This window comes from Carica papaya, chromosome 2 (genome assembly GCF_054855325.1).
Source record: "Carica papaya isolate Zhongbai chromosome 2, ASM5485532v1, whole genome shotgun sequence".
Lineage (NCBI taxonomy): Eukaryota > Viridiplantae > Streptophyta > Magnoliopsida > Brassicales > Caricaceae > Carica > Carica papaya.
Genome location: NC_142310.1, coordinates 23786212 through 23808397, shown reverse-complemented (window position 1 = coordinate 23808397; position 22186 = coordinate 23786212).

Below are 22186 nucleotides of genomic sequence, written 5' to 3'. Positions count from 1 at the left end.
CGATTAAAATAGGAATAAATCTGGCCTGTCCATCGTGATGCGATTTGGGCCATCCGCATGCATGAGATCTGAGCCGTCCGTGTTCTTGAGATCTGGGCTGTCCGCACGCATGAGATCTGGACCGTTCGATCGTGTGCACGCGGATTGCTCACGTGGCTCCGTCCGTGTGATCTCCTGCGTCAGCTTCCTTGCCACACGGCGTGTTCTGGTTGGCCGAGGCCGCTAACTGGGCTGTTAACGTGGCTGCTGACGTGGCACAACTTTCCTAAATTGCATTTTGACCCATGGTTTCCGATTTTCTTTTTAAAAACACTCCCAGAATCTAAATTTTCACCCCTTTTTCCCAAAATCAATTTCAATTAAATCCCACAAATAATTTTACCCTATTTTATCATTATTATTATTTTTATTTTCATTAAATTAAATTAAATTAAATTAAAACCTTATAAATTAAATATTAAAAAAATTAAACTAAAATTCTAATATATATTAAAATAAATAAGAAAAAAAAAATAAAAATAATAAATTGGGTGTTACAACTCTTCCCCCCTTAAAGAAATTTGGTCCCCCAAATTTGCCTCTTACTCTTGGTCGAACAAATCGGGATACTGGGCTCTAAAATCTGATTCTAGCTCCTAGGTTGCCTCCCTGGGTGTGTGGTTCTGCCACACGACCTTTATAAATGATATTTCCCAGTTGCGGAGTATCCTCCTCTTTCGGTCCGTGATACTGACTGGTAATTCTTCATAAGATAAGTTCTCTTGGAGTGGAAGCAGTTCATGAGCCAAGACATGAGAGGGGTCTGGGTTGTACTTACGTAGCATGGATACGTGGAACACATTGTGGACCTTGGAGAGCTCTGGAGGCAGTGCTAGTCTGTCTAAGATTTCGAAAGGTCCAATAAATTGGGGGTTCAATTTTTCCCTCCTGTCGAACCTACTAATTCCCTTGAAATGAATGACCTTAAGGAACACCCGGTCGCCTTTCTCAAATGCTAGATCTCTCCTTCGGGTATCTGCATAACTCTTCTACCTACTCTGAGCTATCTGAATGTTCTTTCTGATTTTAACTATTTTAAACGTGGTCTCCTCTACCAACTCCGGGCTGAATAATCTTCTATCACCTACTTCGTCCCAATAAATTGGTGATCTGCATGGGCGCCCATATAACACCTCATACGGAGCCATACCGATGCTCGCTTGGTAGCTGTTATTGTAGAAAAACTCTATCAGGGGTAGATGGTCGTCCCAATGGCCCCCAAAGTCAAGGACACAAGCTCGGAGCATATCCTCAAGTGTACGGATTGTCCTTTCTGATTGTCCATTAGTTTGAGGATGGAAGGCAGTACTAAGAGATAGCTTTGTTCCCATAGCTTGCTAAAAGCTACTCCAAAACCAAGAAGTGAACCTGGGGTCCTTGTCGGACACCACTGTCACTGGAACTCCATGCAATCTGACTATTTTCTGGATGTACATTCTTGCCAACTTGTCCAAGGGATCGGTCATCCTGATGGCTAAGAAGTGGGAAGACTTGGTAAGTCGATCAACGATTACCCATATGGCACCATGTCCTGAACGTGCTCTGGGTAGCCCCGATACGAAGTCCATGGTGATATGTTCCCACTTCCACTCCAGGATTGGTAAAGGCTGAAGTAGCCCACCTGGGCGCTGATGCTCTGCCTTGACCTGCTGACATACCAAGCATTTCGATACAAAGTCAGTTATATCTCTCTTCATCCCATTCCACCAAAACCGGGATCGCATGCTTTGGTACATTTTGGTGCTTCCTGGATGCATGGCAAACTTCGAGCTATGGGACTCTGTCATGATGTCTCTTTTTAACTCACTGTCATCTGGGACACACACCCTGTCTTGAAAATGGAGTAATCCATCGGCAGAGATTTAAAATTCTAAGCTCACTCCCTGTTCTGCATCTTTCTCGCGGGCTACCAGGGCGGGGTCGACTAACTGGGCTTCCCTTATTCTCTGGATTAACTCGGGCTGGACTGTCAGGCGGCCCAAACATGTGGCTCTCCTTATGTCCTGGAGTCGAACCTGTTTTGTGGCCCTAATTTGCCTGTATTCTGAAATCATCAAATGGGCTAAGATACCTGCACTTTTCTTGCTAAGAGCATCTGCTACCACATTGCCCTTACCCGGATGGTATAAGATATCACAATCATAGTCCTTAAGGAGTTCCATCCACCTTCTTTGACGCATGTTGAAATCCTTCTTAGTGAATATGTATTTCAAATTCTTATGATCAGTATAGACCTAAAAGGTCTCTCCGTACAAGTAGTGGCACCAGGTTTTCAAGGCGTGTATGATTGCGGCAAGCTCCAAGTCATGGGTGGGATAATTCTTCTCATGATTCTTTAACTGCCTGGACCCATATGCTATGACCTTTCCATGCTGCACCAGGACACAACCCAGGTCTAGATAGGAGGCATCACTATAAACTGTATATCCCCATGATCCACTCGGTAAATCCAGTATGGGTGCAGTAGTCAGCCGCTTCTTTAATTCTGAAAAACTTCTTTTGCAGTCCTCATTCCACTCAAATTTGGCATTCTTCTTTGTGAGTCGGGTTAGAGGAGCTGCTAGGCTGGAGAATCCTTCAACAAACCTGCGGTAATAACCTGCCATCCCCAGGAAACTCTGGATTTCCTTAACTGATGTCAACTTCTCCCAGCCAAGTACCGCTTCAACCTTTTCAGGATTCACTGATACTCCTTCCTTCGATATGATGTGTCCTAGAAAGGCGGTCTGCTCAAGCCAGAATCCACACTTACTCAACTTAGCATATAACTTCTTATTTATGAGGACATGCAAAACTTGGGCAAGATGGTGAGCATGTTCTTCTCTGCTTTTTGAGTGGACTAAGATGTCATCGATGAACACGATAACAAATTGATCCAAGAACTCTCTGAAGACTTTGTTCATCAGATCCATAAAGATTGCTGGGGCGTTGATTAGCCCAAATAGCATGACCAGGAACTCATAGTGTCCGTACCTGGTTCAAAAGGCCGTCTTGGGGATGTCTTCTGTTCTTATCTTCATCTAATGATAGCCTGATCGCAGATTTATTTTAGAGAAGACTTGTGTACCCTGCAGCTGATCGAAGAGGTTATCAATTCTGGGAAGGGGATATTTGTTCTTGATCATAGCCTTGTTCAATCCTCTGTAATCAATACACAGTCTCAACGTTCCATCTCCCTTCCTTGCAAAAGTGACTCCGGCACCCCAAGGGGATACACTGTGTATAATAAAACCACTGTCTTGTAATTCAGTGATCTGTTTCCTCAGCTCTTCCATTTCAATGCGGCTCATGCGGTAAGGAGCAAACGAAATGGGCTGGGTGCCTGGTTGTAGGTCTATAGTGAACTCGACTTCCCTATCCATTGACAGTCCAGGTAGTTCATTTGGAAACACATCTAGAAAGTCTCAGACTACCGGAATCTCTTGGATACAAATTTCTTTCTTGGGCTTGCATAGTTAGAGAAAATAGGAAGATTAAGGTACTCAAAATTTAAGAAAACTTACCATCAAGGAATAAGTACTAAATGATTTTATTAATTTGTAAATGGCTCCTCATTGGGAGGATTAAATACAACCTTCTTGTTAAAGCAATCTATGGTGGCGTGATGCGCCGCTAACCAATCCATTCCTAAGATTACATCGAAATCCCCCGTGTCTAACCCTATCAGGTCTACACTCAGTTTCCTATTTGATATCTCCATGGCACAAGCTCTGTAGATAACTTCCCTTAATAGTGTTTCACCCCCAACAGTAGACACAAATAATAATGAATCAAGTTTATCAAGTGATACATTAAGTTTGGAAGCAAAAACATGTGAAATAAATGAATGCAATGCACCAGTGTCAAATAAAACATGAGCAATATGGTCACAGATAGTGTACATACCCTGTACCATATCCGGGTCGGCGTCGGCATCCTACTAGGTAAGGTTGTAAACCCTACCCTGAAAAGGAGGTCTTCCTTGGTTCTGGTTCCTCGGGCACTATCTCGCATAGTGCTGGGCACTGCCATATATGCAACAGGTGTTGTTGAGGCGGTAGCATGGTCGGTCCCCCTGATCCCTGCCATAGTGCTGGCAGATCTTTCCACGTGCTACCCCTGGAGCCTGAGGAGGGACCTGGATCACTGGTCTGGGCCTTTTATTTGGTTGGACCGGTGTAGTAGGTGCTGGTCTGCGGGGTGGAGCTGAGGGTCGGTGACTCCCTGCTGACTGAGGATGGGTGTTGAAACTCCTCTCCACAATCAAGTGTTGCTTGATTTCTGGGCGGAGGCCCCACTAGAATCTCCTGACCTTCCTGCCTTCATCCTTCAATGTCTCTGGGGAGTATTGGCCTAGCTCTAGGAACTTACTAGCATATTTCAATACCGTCATGTTTTCCTGAACCAACTGAACAAACTCCATCTCCTTCAGGTGTCGGATGTGCTCAGGAAGATACTCTGCATGGAAGGCCGCTAAGAACTGCTCCCAGGTGGCTGGTGTAGGCAGGGTGGCCTGCTTGAGCTCCCACCAACAACCTGCTTCCCCTACCAGCATGTAGGAAGCAAGGGCAGCTCTCTGCTCAAGAACCACTCCCAAGGTCTTGAAAGCTCTCAGTCTCCGCTAACTAGTTCTGGGCATCTTCAAAAGAGGATCCCTCTGTAAAAGTTGAAGGGTTCAGTCTCCTGTACCTCTCTATGTAGCCTGGGTCGATCAAGGAAAGAGCTGGGTCCTGTGGAAGAGGGACTAGGCCCGGCTGGAGATAGACTGGGGGGCCCTGTGGTGGCACCTGCTGATATGGTGGGGGCATCGGATTGTACTGTGGCAGTGCCGGGCAGTACGGTGGTTGGGGCACTGGTTCATACTGTGGCGGTGGTGCCGGGTGGTACTGTGGTGGAGCAAGCTCATAACGGGGTGGCTCAAGATCCATTTGCTGTAGCAGTGGCTCAACCCGTGGTAGTGTGGGAGGTTCGGGTAACTCCCTCCTCTCCTCTCGACCTTGCTGGGTGGCCATGATCCTTCCCAGCATCTCAAATATTCTGTACACATTTTCCCAAAGCAAATCATCCTGGGCTGCTCGGTTTAGTGGGGGTCTTCCTCTCCTCATTTCTTTGCACCTGCATTTCACACGGAAGAGTTGAGTAACGATTTATCGGTGGGTATTTCTCTAAGCATTATTGTGTAAGGGATGAGTCCGAGGAATGCGGCTTTAATACCAACGGTAATGGCCCCGAAAATTTAAGTGAAGATGTATGTATTAAAAATCTTAAATGCGGAAGTGAAATAAAATTTTTGATTAACATCCCTTACACAATAACTAAAAAAGTATTCAATATATGAAAGAATAAGCTGATTAAAAGAAATACTCGAAATAAAAACTATAAATAGAACTATAAAGTCTCTAGACGTCTAACTCGCCGTCTTCCTGTGGAACGGGCTCGGGAACCACATCTTCCTGATCTGAAATGGTTAAGTAAGGAATGAGCTACACTAGCCCAGTAAAGACATCACACTATCTCACTGCCACAGAAGTAAAGGTTAGTAGAAAACAAAAACAACCAATGGAGTATAATTTATAAAAAACTCATTTATTAATAATAAAAATCTTTACTGTTCACTTACCACGGTGAGATTTGTGAAAATAACATATGAACACAATAGCATTATAACCATTATAAAATCATATACACTTAGTAACATAGCACATGTCATACTTTTACACTTCAATAATCAGACAACAAATTTCCTCTTTTACTAGCCTACTAGTATCCATGGGGATCCATAGAGGGGTCCCCGCTACACGTGAACCATTAACATTAACAAGCTGATTCCAGGGCCGTCCCCATACCCGATCCGGTATGGGTGCCAAAACACATAAGGTCTCCATACCCCGTCCGATATGAGAGATCACGTTCCTGGTAGGGTTCCCTACGGATCCAGTCTGTCCACCATCTCCTAGGATATCTAGTCAGACTGTCCACATTATCCATTTATCACTTTACATATCCTTTTTTTCATTTTCCTTGGTCTCAATTATCCAATCATACACAAATATGTAAACCAATAATGAACACCAAACAAAACAACACAACATCGGGTTCACCATAATTCAAACAATAATAAAAGAAACCATGATTCATGCATATGAAATCATAAAATAAATACATCAAATACCATACTGCATTTAATACTAAAAAATAGATCAACCAACAACTGACCGACAATATATCAGATTTGGGCTCAATTGGCAACCTCAATCAATTATACATATCTATAAAGTCATAAAATACCGTTTTATCATTTATTAGGCTTTAATACTGTGATAGAAAATAGGGTGAGAAATTCTTACTTATTTCGGGGTCTGAAATCGGATCTACAGTGCACCTACGGGCTGTCCCTAAATTTCTTGAATTTTCTCTAGGAAACTGAAACACACTACCGGTACCTGCACGGGTCCCAAAAAATCTCAAATCAGACCTAGGGCCCCTTTTCGACCAATATCAGAATTCTGGCACGGCGGCTCCGTCGTGCTCCGGCGATGGCATCGTCGCCTGCGGCCGGCGATCCGCCTCGGGTTGGCCGTTTTCGGCCGAATTCGGCCAAACTTGCATTGGTTCCTGTGATAAAAAAACCCTAGGACCCTCGGTGGGCCACAAAATCATGAAAAATCGAGACTTACCGGCGGTGGAGCTCTCGGGTGCGACGGCTTCTTCTGCGTGAGTTGCAGTTTGATGTTTTGCTCCGGTCAACCTGTAGAGAAAAGGACGGTGATCATAGTGGTGTAAAAATTGCATCAAACATGAACTGGAAAGGGCCTCATCGGAGGCAAAAACTGAAGGAAGCTGCGGCGGCACCACTGGACTTTGGCTATTTTTTTGGCCGATTGGCCGGTGGTTTGGCTTCGATTTGGCCATAGGCAGATTTAGCTTCGAAAAACGAGCCAAGGGGAAAAACTTTACCTCGTTTGGTGGTCGAAAACCCTCTTGTGCGGTGGCGGGTGGCAGCGGCTGGCTCCTTCGGCGAGGGCACTGGCGGCTAGGGTTTGGGGTCGGGTGTGGGTGAGGTTATTTATAACCTTCCCCTTATAATCTCAATCGTCCATCACGATTTAATCTGGGTCGTCTGATTGCAATTAAAATGGAAATAAATCTGGGCCGTCCATCGCGATGCGATCTGGACCGTCCGTGCGTGATTTAATATGGATCGTTCGAACGCGTGAGATCTGGGTTATCCATGCGCGTGAGATCTGGGTCGTCCGCACGTGTGAGATCTGGATCGTTCGATCGAGTGCACACGGATCGCTCATGAGGCTCTGTCCGCGTGGTCTCCCGCGTCAGCTTTCTTGTCACGCGGCGTGTTCTGGTTGGCCGAGGCCGCTGATTGGGCTACTAACGTGGCTGCTGACCTGGCACAACTTTCTTAAGTTGGGTTTTGACCCCCAGTTTCTGATTTTCTTTTCAAAAACACCCCCGAAATCGAAATTTTCACCAAGTTTTCCCAAAATCAATTTCAATTAAATCCCAAAAATAATTTTACCCTATTTTATCATTATTATTATTTTTATTTTTATTAAATTAAATTAAATTAAATTAAATTAAAATCTTATAAATTAAATACTAAAAAAATTCAACTAAAATTCTAATATATATTAAAATAAATAAGAAAAAAATAAAAATAAAAATAATAAATTGGGTGTTACATGAATGGTAGAATATTAGAGCTTATGTACGTTTGAGATAATCAATTGATGAAGATTGCCAAAGCTTAAAACACTACCCAATCTTCTAAATATCTAATAAAGCACGTAGTCACTTGTCGAAAATAAACTAATCATCCTCCCTATTTCATCATCAACTTGAGTAAAGAGATCTATTTGCTATTTGAACAAATACCAACTCCTATTTCTCATATTTATTCGATGACATCCTAAAAGGTTAAAATTTTCACGTAATACTATAAAATAAAAAACAAAGTTAGAAGAAAAAAGCATGCCTCCTTACACAACTTTCTCTTCAGCATGATGAATTGATAAGCTAAGTAAGAAACACATTTAAAAAATATCAACAGTCTTGACATTAAAACTACTGAAGATGATTTCACTTATAGATAAACTCAACTTCAAGTTTAGAGACTTCAATAACTTGGTGAATTAATAAGCCTAAGTAGGCAAAGAATCTCGAAAGCATTTACACTTAATTGGATTCGGACCTTTAGAAGACAAGTATTGGTGATTTTAGTGAGTAATATAGCTTTTATGATTGCTTTACCGAGGATTTTGGACTAGTGGTGAATCAGGAGATGATAGCTGCTAAGGGGTGATTTAAGATGAATTGTATTGATCTTGGAGTATTAAATTGAATAGGAGGATTTTTGATTAATTTTGACTATTTCTTTAGCCCTTTGGATGGGTTTAGGAAGCTGTAACATTGGTTCTAACTGGTCAATGAAAGAGGGCGTTTAGTGGGTATGTATAGGTACAATTAGAACTCGAACAATGCTGGCATTAACTGGTAGTGTTTTCCTCAAAGAAAGTCCTACTATTTTTGTTCTCTGTATTTTGTAGAACAGAAAAATTACACTCACATATATACTACAAATTTAGAGCGTTGATGAGAAGTACATGTGTACGCTAGCTACTAGCTCCTTTAAGTAATTTAGAGAGTATCTTGTATAATTTACTAAATATGTGATATTATTGTGATTGCTTAGGTAGCAAGTAAAATAAGTATTGTTTTATATGTATACACATAAGTATATTGATGTGTTCGATTTTTAAAAAAAATTTATACCCTTTTTACTTAAATTTAGAATAAGTTTTGAATTAATTTTGAGTTAAAAGTCATTTAATGAAAAAAATTCTTGATGCAGGTTTCCTGAAGGAGGTAGAAAAAAAGACTGAAAAAAGAAGAAGAAAAGAGAAAATATGAAGTAGTTCTGAAGAGCAAAAATAAAGCAACTCCGAAGAGGAAAAAGGAAGCAATTCTGAACAGGATGAATGAGCAGCTTTGAAGAAGAAAAATGAAGTAGCTCTGAAGAGGAAAAAGGAAGCATCTCTGAAGAAGAAAAATGAGTAGCTTTAAAAAGGAAAAAAGGAGGTAGCTGAAAGTCAAAAGGGAGGCATGCAAAACACTATCTCCTCTTTTTCTACCGTCCACAAAAGGAACCAGATCTATAACATTAAAAAGGGAACATAGGTGAACCCATATCTGGTGGGGGGCCGACGTGAACCAAAATCTAGTGAAAAGAAAGAAGCGACCTTGGAGCTGAGCAGCAGAGGAAAATTTGAGGAAAATTAAGCAAGTAATTTATTTTTATTTTTTTGCTTTCAAATTGTAGATTTTTGGGATGAAAATTTTTGTGATTTTTTAACAAAGTCATGTTAAAATTAATAATTGTTATGAAAAGTTAGTAGTTGTTAATTGATAAACCTAGAGAATACTGGGAGGAAAACAAAAAGTACATTAGGTTTTTTCGATCATTGCAAGCTAGATTAAATTGATTGTGAAATTAAAACTCAGATATACCTAAGATTCAAGTGAAATTAATTACTCTGATGGGTTTACACCGATAGTTTTCATTAATTTAATTATTTTGCTTTGATTAAATTACTATTAAATTTTGATTTCTAGACAATAATAGAAGTTCTACAATTCTTGTACTTGATACACAATCCCTGTAGGACGATACTCTACTTATCACTTTATCATTTGAACGATTTTGTGCATTTGCAAATTCGCCCGTCGTATGTATAATCTTTAACTAGTTTTAGTTATTTATATGTATAACAGTATGCAATCTGTAGAATATAATAATTATGTTAAAGGTTGGAATCAGTAATGCATAATGAATTGTTTCCTTCTAATTGTTTTTTTGACATGGTTTTGCCTTTTTCTTTTTCTTCTCAATCTACATTGTGGTGATCGGACATATTGTTTAACCGTACTTTTATTGTGTTTAAAATAGCTAATTACTATTGTTAAATTATATTTCATTTTAAAAAAAAATTTATCTGAAAGACTAATATAGAGTGTCAAGGAGAAGGCATATATATTAGTACCATGTAAGTATCATTTTTTTATTGATAGAGAGATAACAATTTTATATTTTTACTGCATTAAATTGGTAGGAAATATATGTTTGATTTCTTTAAGAATTTTGCGGCTATTACAAAAATCAAGACAAAACTTTTAATATATATTATTTTTATTATACCATTTTAAAATTGGATCAAACTAAATTTTCCTTATCAATATGATTGGTATTTCTTCTATTCATGAGAGATTTTAGATTCAAATTGTGCATTTTTGTAGATTATCTTTAATAGATTGTGTCATCTAATTAATAAAATGTATGAATTGTGACTAAAAAATCTAAATCCTAACTTTTAATTCTAACACATCTAAAACAACTTCCTATATGTGTATGTGTGATGATATTTAACAATAATATGAAAGGGTATTTCAAGACACCTACCTGTCTAAACTAGTAGACATAGAATTGATTAACTTTTGTTGTGCGTGAATTTCATATTGTATGTATAGAAGCTCTAAGGATCATGCCTATATGGGTTAATTAATACCTAATAGATTCTGAGAATTGGAACAAGCGTTCCTCTGGCTATATGCGCACTAAAAAGAAAAAAGAACACATATCACCCACACCAACTAAAGATCTCCAAGCTTTTACCAATATCCTCTTAAACCCATTCGTTCCTCTCTTCCACCTAGCTTTGTTGCTCCCTCTCCCTCATTCACAGACACTTGAAGATAGTGCATATATGCTAGACCTTTACAACTTTGTAAATTCCTATTCACTTTTCCAATTAACATCTCACCCCAAACCACAACGGCTAGTCAGCTTGTTTTCCTGCTATCGCCAACATCACCATCTCAACACAACCTTCAATACATCTTTCCTATTACACATATTAGAATTTGGTTAATAATACATGAAGCTACCTATTAGCTAAAAACTCATTAGTGATATATGAAGCTACTCATAATTTAATTATTTTTATGAAAATGCTTGAAATTTTATTAACTACAACTAGCAAATGTGATCCAATAATACAACAATTTATTGATCATAATATACAATTGCCAACAATATAAATTCTTATCTCATGTATTATTTCAGAATTTTTAGTGCATTTACGGTGTAAATGCGTATTTAATTTTCATTTAATTTTTTCTTTGTAAAACTATATACATAATATGCCTATAAATAGTAGTATCTCAATAATAAAACACAATTTTAAATTCTCACAAGATAACATGGTATTAGAGCTTTTAATATATCTAGAAGAATGTAGATAGCTAATATATGAATAAATTGTGTTTTGCATACCAAAATAATGAATAAGGGTGAGTTTGATAGAAATAAATAATGATAGATGGTTACGAAGAACATTGTGGAGCAAGAGGAAATAGCAAACATGGTTGGATTGATTTCTAAAAAGGACGAGGGAGAAGTTGTATCAAAATATGGCTCTGATAGCTATAACTATATTAAAAATATAAATTGCACAATAAAGTTCTCCTTTTATCCTCTTTTTTTAAAAAAATATTTGTTTTTCTTACACGAGATTGTTATTTTTTAATCAATAAATTTAATACAAATATATTTAATACAAATATACTTTATCTTAGGGCAAAAAAAATTTGTTAGATACACCAGAAAACGAAAAAGGTGATATTAGAAGTCCTAGGGGCATACTTTTAAATGTTGGATTGCCTCTAGGGTTACTTTACATGTAAAGCTCCCTCATGCATACATATCGATCATTAATCTTTATTCATCTTATTATGTTACTCTATTAGTTTATTTTATACAGATGCTGTTAATTAATTCCAAATAATTAGCTCTTTGTTGGCAAAGTAACCGATAATTTTCTTTGGGGATAAATCTTTTTAAGCGTTTGGCTATAGGTTAAGTATGGAATATTTTTCCTTAATTAAAAGATAATTTTATTAACGAAATGGAAGTCGCATGTCCTTTTTCTCTTTGAGTAATAAAAAATGATTTTGTCAATAAGGATAGTTCCATCTTTTTTAAACAGAGAATTACAAGAAAACACAAAATCGCCACCCTTTGAAAAATAAAAAGCACAATTTAAGAATAAAATTATATGATAATATAGGTGATTTGAAATAGAAGCTACACGTGAAAAAAGCATATTCTTAAAACATCTATTATATGATCCCCCTTCATAGCCTCATACAAATACATCAAAAGGTCAGTTACATTTCAACAAAGAATTCTTTCATGAGTTAGATATAGTTGTTTATGTTTTTGCTATATATATATATGCATATACGTACTTATACTAATTTTTATGTTTTTAACTTTTTTATTTTTAAAACAATTTATTTTTATTTATCTTGTAACAATTAACTATTTCGATATTTTAGAAATTGTAAGAGGAAATGAATGGTAGAATATTGGAGCTTATGTACGTTTGAGATAATCAATTGATGAAGATTGCCAAAGCTTAAAACACTATCCAATCTTCTAAATATCTAATAAAGCACGTAGTCACTTGTCGAAAACGAACTAATCATCCTCCCTATTTCATCATCAACTTGAGTAAAGAGATCTATTTGCTATTTGAACAAATACCAACTCCTATTTCTCATATTTGTTCGATGACATCCTAAAAAGTTAAAATTTTCATGTAACACTATAAAATAAAAAACAAAGTTAGAAGAAAAAAGCATGCCTCCTTACACAACTTTCTCTTCAGCGTGGTGAATTGATAAGCTAAGTAAGAAACAAATTTAAAAAATATCAACAGTCTTGACATTAAAACTTCTGATGATGATTTCACTTATAGTTAAACTCAACTTCAAGTTTAGAGACTTCAATAACTTGGTGATTCGGACCTTTAGAAGACAAGTATTGCTGATTTTTGTGAGTAATATAGCTTTTATGATAGCTTTACCTAGGATTTTGGACTGGTGGTGAATCAGGAGATGATAGCTGCTAAGGAGTGATTTAAGATGAATTGTATTGATCTTGGAGTATCAAATTGAACAGGAGGATTTTTGATTAATTTTGACTATTTCTTTAGCCCTCTGGATGGGTTTACGATGCTGTAACATTGTTTCTAACTGGTCAATGAAAAAGGGCATTTAGTGGGTATGTATAGGAACAATTAGAACTCGAACAATGCTGGTTTACACTGATTCTTCTATTTTGTTTGTTTAGCTATTGTTTCACTGTTAAAAGTTATAAATGCAGTTCTCACTTTTCTACTTATGTTATTGTATGATGCTCAATTTGACACTTTTCAAGTTTTTACTTTTTCTTATAGGAGATAATTGAAGCTAATATAGAGGTTAAATTAATGAGAATGTTGAATATGGTCATTTTTTTTTATTTCTAACTTATACCTAAGAGAATGACTAGATATTTACAGTTGTCTATGGTTAGAACAGGTTCACTGAGTTGGTGAATTAACGTGGCATCAAGCTTGCTTCAGGGATATAATACATGGAGTTTTTTCTTTGAAGAAAAGAAAATGAAGGGGATTGGTGGTAGTTAAGGCTATAGGAGGATTATGAAAATTATCAGTGTATATATTTAACTTTTCTTGTCTACTTGTACAGGGTCTTAATATAGTGATTAATTACAAATTATATATATGATTTTAGTTGGCAATCGAAAAAATATATAACTTAAATATATAGATATAGAGAATGAAATGTAATACGTTCTTGCATGTATATATATGTATTGTTAATTTTGATTTGCGGGCCTTGTGAAGATCAAAGAAGAGATTAGGCAGTTCTTTGGTTACTTTAAAACTTTGTTGTGACTTGGGAACTGATTATTAGTGTGTCCATATTAGAAGAGTATAAAAACAAATACAAGATTATGTATGAAATATTTGCAAATCATTATAATTAGCTAGAGAGCAAATCTTATATATACATATATATATGCATAAAGTGAGTCAAAAGAAAAGGTGCACATATATATATATGTTTTACATGTTCACTCACTTTCTTCATCAACCCCTTCTTTCTTTTCTTTTTATTTATACACAATGAAGCAAGGATAGAAGCATTATTGATGTAGTTTATGTAAAAATTCAGTCTAGTTAGGATGAAGATGAAGCTAGCTAGCTCCTTAAATTTATTTAGATTTAAAATGAGATTTTTGTATAAAATTTAATATATATAAATACAATCTTCGGATCTTTGAACTAAAAATTTGGATAGTGGCATTAACAGGTAATGTTCTCCTCAAAGAAAGTCCCGGTATAATCATAACATCTAAAACAATTAATATCTTATTAATATTAATATTGTACATGTATATGGGAAATACGTTAAATTAAGTTATAAATTTGCTTTTAACTAATTAATACATACGTAGAATAATCTATCTTTGTTCTCTATATTTTGGAAAAGAAAACAATTACACTCACACTTATGCTACCAATTTAGAGTGTTGATGAGAAGTACATGTGTACACTCGCTACTAGCTCGTTCAAGTAGTTTAGACAGTATCTTGTATAATTTATAAAATATGTGATATTATTACGATTGCTTAGGTAGTAAGTAAAAAAAGTAGTGTTTTATATGTATACACATAAGTATATTGATGTGTTTGATTTTTAATATATTTTTATACCCTTTTTACTTAAATTTAGAATAACTTTTGAATTAAGTTTGAGTTAAAAGTCATTTAATAAAAAAAATTCTTGATGTAGGTTTCATGAAGAAAATAGAAAAAAATATTGAATAAAGATGAAGTAGTTTTGAAGAGCAAAAATGAAGTAGTTCTGAAGAGAAAAAATGAAGCAACTGCGAAGAGGAAAAAGGAAGCAATCCTGAAAAGGTAAAAGGAAGCAACTCTGAAGAGGAAAAAGGAAGAAACTTTAAAGAAATCCAAAAGAGGAGATAAACACTTATCAAGTCACTTCAACCTCAGGGGACCACCAGACAGAGGAGTCAAGAAGGGTCCTTAGGAGACGTCTGCTCCAATCAAAGAGGATTCTCTGGTGCAGGAGCTATAGCAGCCGCAAGTGTGGTTCTTTGACAGGATGAACTCGTAAGTACAATAACAGTTTCATGTAGGGTTTGCTAACAGGGAACAGACAAAGATAATGGTGCCATTCACAAATAAAAACAACCAAAATAATGGACTGATATGGTCAAGCATGTTTAATTACCCTTAGAAATCGAGTGTTAGGATGTTTAGTTTTTAATTTTTTTGATGTTGTCAGAGATGTACTTTAAATAACCGATTACAATCCACCATATAGATAGGTTGTTAGACTCATAGTCGTTGTCTTAATAGTTTTAATAATCATAATAATTGTAGTTATTGTCATCACAGTTGTTCGGTCATGTTCATGGCACTCTGATGCGTGCTGGTGCGAACGCATAGGGTCTGTGTGTGGAGTGCCACTACACTTCAAGCAGCTGCACATTGTAGCAAGCCTTGCGCGTCGTGTTGACCTACAAGGCTTCTACGGATGTTGAGGGGTATAATTCAAAAGAATAAATCTAATAAAATTAATAAAATCTTAAAATTCTAAGAATAATTTTATAAATTAAAAACTCGTAAGAAATAAATTTAGAATCTATAAATAAATATAAAAGAAATAGAATTAACATTTAAAAAAACCTGAAATTAAAAGACTAAAGGAAAAATAAAAACAAGAATAAAAGAATATAGAAAGTTAACTAATAAAATAAAGAGTCAAAATTTAACAAACACAGAGTCTTTTTAAATCCACTTCATCATCTTTCCTTTGAGGGGTATTTTGTTTTGATTATTTATTCCAGAACTGCTAGAATATGGGTGCTAGTTTTTGTCCCTTAATGAAACTGTAGTTCAGCTTTCCTTGGGACTCTAAATGATTTTATATTCATGCTCTACGAATTAAGGGCATGAATGATGGCAATCTGAGAGACATCAGAGATTTATATGTATACTTAATATTTGTGAATGTATGTTTGTATCTATCTACGTACCAAGACATGACTAATCGATATCCCATTTGCCCTTTCTAGAATAGGTGTAAGCAGTTGCGCATGTTAGTTTATAATAAGTGAAATATAAATTAAGATAATAAATTAGCATAAAAAAAACTACGTCATAGGATGAATTTTGTCCTGTGCGTGAGTTGTATCAACCCATTGAATACAGTACTAATCATCTTCATGACAATTCATATGAATTCGACATTATTTGGATATGAATATTTGGTGATAACTTTTCATTTGAATTTGTTAATTAAACTTAAAATTTTTTTTTTATTAAACATACATTAATGAATATTTTAAAACGTATATGTGTTGCATTATTTTTATTTATCTTACTGAGTATTGGAACTCACCCATATCCCACCCACCCTTAGATGTAGATTTTGAAGAAAATTCTGGAGAACTCTTTTTAGTTTCTTTTCAGGAGGAATAGTTTCGAGCAGACTTTGTATTTTTTTTTAAACTTTGAGGCTAGTTTTTGTAATTATGCTATCTAATATTTTTTATTCTAAAAGGTAGATGGCCTAATTGCCTCAGGATACAGTTTTTTATAAATTTTGTATTAGATGTACAGTTCTACTGTAATGTAAATATCTATTTTATGTCTGCTCATTTGGACGTTGGTGCCCTGTTTGGCATCAAGACGTCACATTTCTTTTTTTTATTTATATTTATACACAATGGAGCAAGGATCGAAGCATTATTGATGTAGTATATGAAAAATTTCAATCTACTTAGGATGAAGATGAAGTTAGCTAGCTCCTTAAATTTTTTTAGATTTAAAATGAGATTTTTGTATAAACTTTAATAGATATGGATACGATCTTCAGATCTTGGAATTAAAACTTGGGATAGCGGTATTAACAGGTAATATTTTCCCCCGGTATAATCATAAGAGTTATTAAAATTTATTTTTATTAATGTTTATGTACAATAAATTATATATTTATTTTTGTATTACATAAGAGTCGAATCTTCAATTCTTATTTTTGTAGAGGTAGAGAAGTACCACTTGATTTAAAATTCAAGTATTATCATGCCTTAATTATATTTAACTTTTAGGAGGATTGATTTCTATTAAGGCAGTTGGTCATGAAGTAAAAATCTTAGAATTGAAACTATTCGGCCTTTGGCCTGATCATTAAGGGATGACATTAGTTCCCATTAATGAAGAACATATGAACTCGTAATTTTATATAAAAAGGTAACAAAGCAGCCAAATTATCACCTACATACCATTTTATATAATCTATTAACTTCTAATATAAATCACTTTCTATTAAAATTGTATTGAACGTATTTATTTTTTTGTGAATACGTCAATTTAGTAATATAAAATAGTACTTAAGTTCAGTTACTTTGTTTAAAATTAAATATGCAGCCCGTTTTATGTATGGATTATAGAATTAATTATATTGATATTTAATTGTAACATTTCATTTTCTCACATAATTGTTTACATTAATATTTAATTTTAATTGTAGTTAATTAAATAGCTAGCATAATATTTAATTTTAAAAAATTCAATTACACAATTAACACAAGTACAATATATTAATAAAGTGCCATCATTATTAAATAAAGGGAAGTAAACATGATTAGTGTTATTCGATGAATCACTCTTTTATCATATATATTAAATCCCATACAAAAATCTCATTTGAAATCTAAAAAAAATTTAAGTGGCTAGCAAACTTAATCATCATCCTAAATAGACTGAATTTCTATATATACTACATCAATAATGCTTCTATCATCACTCCACTACATATAAGAAAATAAAAGAAAGAAAAAAAAGAGAGAAAAGCATTCCAATAGTTTAAAACTACATTGGGCATGCATGTATTTTAACAAATAGCAATGAAGCGACATCAACCTGGGGCAAGAGAGAAAATAAAAAATAGAAGAGTAGTTCTAGTACATGAGATATAAAATATTGAAGAGAAGATTAATTTGAAGAAAATTCTAACGCAAACCAATACCTTTACATGCGTGCATGCGATGCGACGACTATGTTGACTATTACGTGATGACTAGTACTATGACAACGACTACAACTATTAAGAATTTGAAGATATATATCTTTGGTGGATTGTAATTGGTTATTTAAGTACCTTTCAACAACAATCCAAATAATTGAAAGTCAAACATCTTATCATTCCATTCCTAAGAATCATTAAACCTCTAGAGCATGTTAGTGTATTATTCTAATTATGCTTATCAAACAGCACCATCATCTCCACTTGGTCCTCGTTACCAAACACTAAATGAGTTGTTGTTGTGCTTACTGGTTAATACCATCAATGAACCATCACTATGATTGCTGAAGCTTATGCGATAGAGAATCCTCATTGATCAGAGACGATGTCTCCCCCGGACCCTTCATTACTCCTCCATTTGTGGCCCCCTTAGGCTGAGGTGATTTACTGAGTGTTTTTATCTTTTTTTGGATTTCTTTGAGGTTTTTTTTTAATTAGCCAACCCTATTGAGATCAATGAGGTTGAGTTGGTGGAGGGGCTTCCCAACAAGGCTTTGAAACATGATATGCATGATTTACTTCTCCTTATTGTCTTTGTGTTTCTTCTTCACTTGGTCAGTTGCCTTGGTGATCATCTATCATAGGAAGATCTTTTAATTTGTAATCTTCTTATTCTGCTCCATCTCGGAGATCCTCTTGAAGTCAGCCAACACGTGTTGGGCTTTGAGAGGGGAACACCAAACCTCTAGTTACGAGTCATAGGTAAGCTTAACCTTGTTCTAGTCATGACGTTTTGTGTGTTTGGCCAAGGAGCAAGAGGGGCTATATATAGAATGAGACAAGGATTGGAGAGTTACTAGTAAGGAATGGGGAGTTGAGCATTATAATATAGTAGAATATGCCATCTAAGGTAAGATATGGTGAATTCTAAAACATTAAGTAGAATGCCAAAATGTTACTTGATGATTTGTTAGATATGCATGTTCCTCCTTAATGTTAGCTTTTACATAAAGAGTTAACAAATCATATAAAAACTCATACATTTTTAATCTTCTATTAAATTTACAAACGTTCAAGCATTCATATAAAATGGTATGCAGGTGGCATTAGCTATGAGTTTTTAATACATTAAAATAAGGGAACATCCATATGATTTATAAAGATTTACTTTGTATTTCACTTATTAACTATGAATTTGGCTTCTCTATAAAGGATGTATTGTGTTACGATTTTTTTATATAATGTGTTATGATTTTTTTATCTTTTTATTTCTTTTTGTATTCTTAAATATTATAACTTTGTTGTGTGTGTCTTATTTAGAGAGGTTATATATATATATATATATACACTTACAATGATAAAAGAGTGATTCATCGAATATAACTAACCATATTTACTTCCCTTTATTTAGTAAAGATGGCAATTTATTAATATGTTGTACTTGTGTTAATTGTGTAATTGAAGTTTTTTTAAATTAAAATTACGCTAACTATTTAATTAAAAATTTTAATACAATTAAAATTAAATATTAATGTAAACAATTATGTGAGAAAATGAAATGTTACAATTAAATATCAATATAATTAATTCTATAATCAATACATAAAACGGATTGCAAATTTAATTTTAAACAAAGTAATTGAACTTAAGTTCTTTTATATATCACTAAATTGACATATTCATAAAAACAAATAAATAAATACATTCAATACATTTTTATTAGAAAATGATTGATATTAGAAGTTAACAGATTATATAAAAAGGTATGTAGGTAATAATTTGGCTAACTTGTTAACTTTTTATATAAAATTGTGAGTAGACGTGTTCTTCATCAATGGGAACGGATGCCATCACTTAATGATCGAGCCAAAGGCCCAATATTTCTAATTCTAGGATATTTACTTCATTACCAACCACCTTAATAGAAATCAATCCTTCTAAAAATTAAATATAATTAAGGCATGATAATACTTGACTTTTAAATCAAGTGGTATTTCTTTACCTCTACAAAAATAAGAATTGAAGATTCGACTCTTATATAACACAAAAATAAATATATAATTTATTGTACGTAAATAATAAAAATAAATTTTTATAATGCTATCATATGTTAAAATTAATTATAATTTATTGTATTATTACATTTATCTTCATTTTTAAAAAAGTATTTAGTGTCTTATGAAATTTTGAAATTGTTATCGCAAAAGTATAAATTGGTTTTGAATAAGTGATCCCACTAAAAAAGCTTAAATATTGGTCATTGTCTTTAAGAATCAATTGCAACATCGTACTACAGTTACTAGAGTAACATGCTATAATATTGAAAAAATTTTAATGTTGTAGTTTGTGTCATTGGAGTTAAACATGGTCTTATTTTATATCAGTAACATTTTTTTTAGTAGTAAGAAACTATATATCATTGATTTTTGATTATTTATATATATAAAAGAAATTCAAAATATTAATTGCTTAAAGTGTTTGAAATTAGCCATCAAGATACTATCTGAATACTCAAAGGAGCTAGTACACATAGACTTCTCATCAACACTCTAAATTGGTAATATATATGTGAGAGTAATTTTTTAGCTTTTCAAAATATAGGAAAAAAGATAAAACAATCTATCTATCTATTAGCTAGTTAAAAGTCGAAATAAGTCTCTTTAAGTAATTGAATAACATATTTATAATTTAGTATAACACATTTTTCCTGATATAAGTATAATTTTATATTAATAAAAATATTAATTCTTTAAGATGGTCATAATATATCAGGATTTTCTTTAATGAAAATATTATTTCTTAATCTCAGTATCTTAAATTTTAATTCTAAGATCAGAACATGTATTCATATATATTAAATCTATAACAGCCCTGGAAATTAAAAAGAAATGTATATATTTATTCTAAGTGCGGAAGCGAAATAAAATAGATTATGATTAACATCCCTTATACAATAATCAAAACGTATTAAAGATATGAAAGAATAAACTAACTTAAGGAAATACTATGAATGAATACTATAAGAAAAACTGATAAATCTTTAGGCTTCTATTCGCCGTCTTCCTGCGGAACGAGCTCGGGAACCAAGTCCTCCTGATCTGAAATGGTTAAATAAGGAATGAGCTACACTAGCCCAGTAAAGATGTCACACTATCTGACTATCACAGTAATAAAGGTTAGTAGAAAACAAAAACGACTAATGGAGCATAATTCATAACAAATTTCATTTATCAATAATAAAACCCTTTACGGTCCACTTACCTCGGTGAGATTCATGAAAACAACTTATGAAAGCAATAACATTATAAACATCATAAGATCATGCACACTCTGTAACATAATGCATATCATACTTTTGTATTTCAATCATCAGGTAACAAATTTCCTCTTTCATCAGCCTACTAGTATCTATGGGGATCCATAGGGGGTCCTCGCTACACGTGAACCATTCACATTAATAACTTAAGTCCAGTGCCGTCCCCATACTCCGTCCGGTATGGGCACCAAAATCATAAACCTCAATACTCCGTCCGGTATGAGGGTGAAACGAGTCGTCCCCATACCCCGTCCGGTATGGGCGCCAAAACACATAAAGTCTCCATACCCCGTCTGATATGAGAGACCACGTTCCCGGTAGTGTTCCCTATGGACCCGATCCGTCCACCATCTTCTAGGATATCTAGTGAGGCTGTCGACTTATCCACTTATAAATTCACATACCATCCTTATTTTTCTTAGTCTCAATTACCCAATCAACATAAATACGTAAACCAGCAACGCACACCAAACAAGGCAACACAACATCGGGTTCACAATAATTCAAAGCATAATAGATTAAATAGTTATTCATGCATACGGAACCACAGAATAAACAATCAGATACTATACTGCATTTAGACTGTAAAATACATCAAACAGAAACAGACTGATAAATACATCAGGTTTGGGCCGCATTAGCAATCTTAATTAATTATACATATCCATTAATTCATAAAATACCGTTTTATCATTTATTAAGCTTTAATGCCGTGATAGAAAATAGGGTGAGGGATACTTACTTGTTTCGGAGTCTGAAATCGGGCTCTCACTGCGGCTACGGGCAGTCCCTAGATTCCTTGAATTTTTCTCCGAAAACTGAAAAACACTTTCAGTACCTGCACATGTCCCCAAAAAACTCCAAATCAGACCCAGGG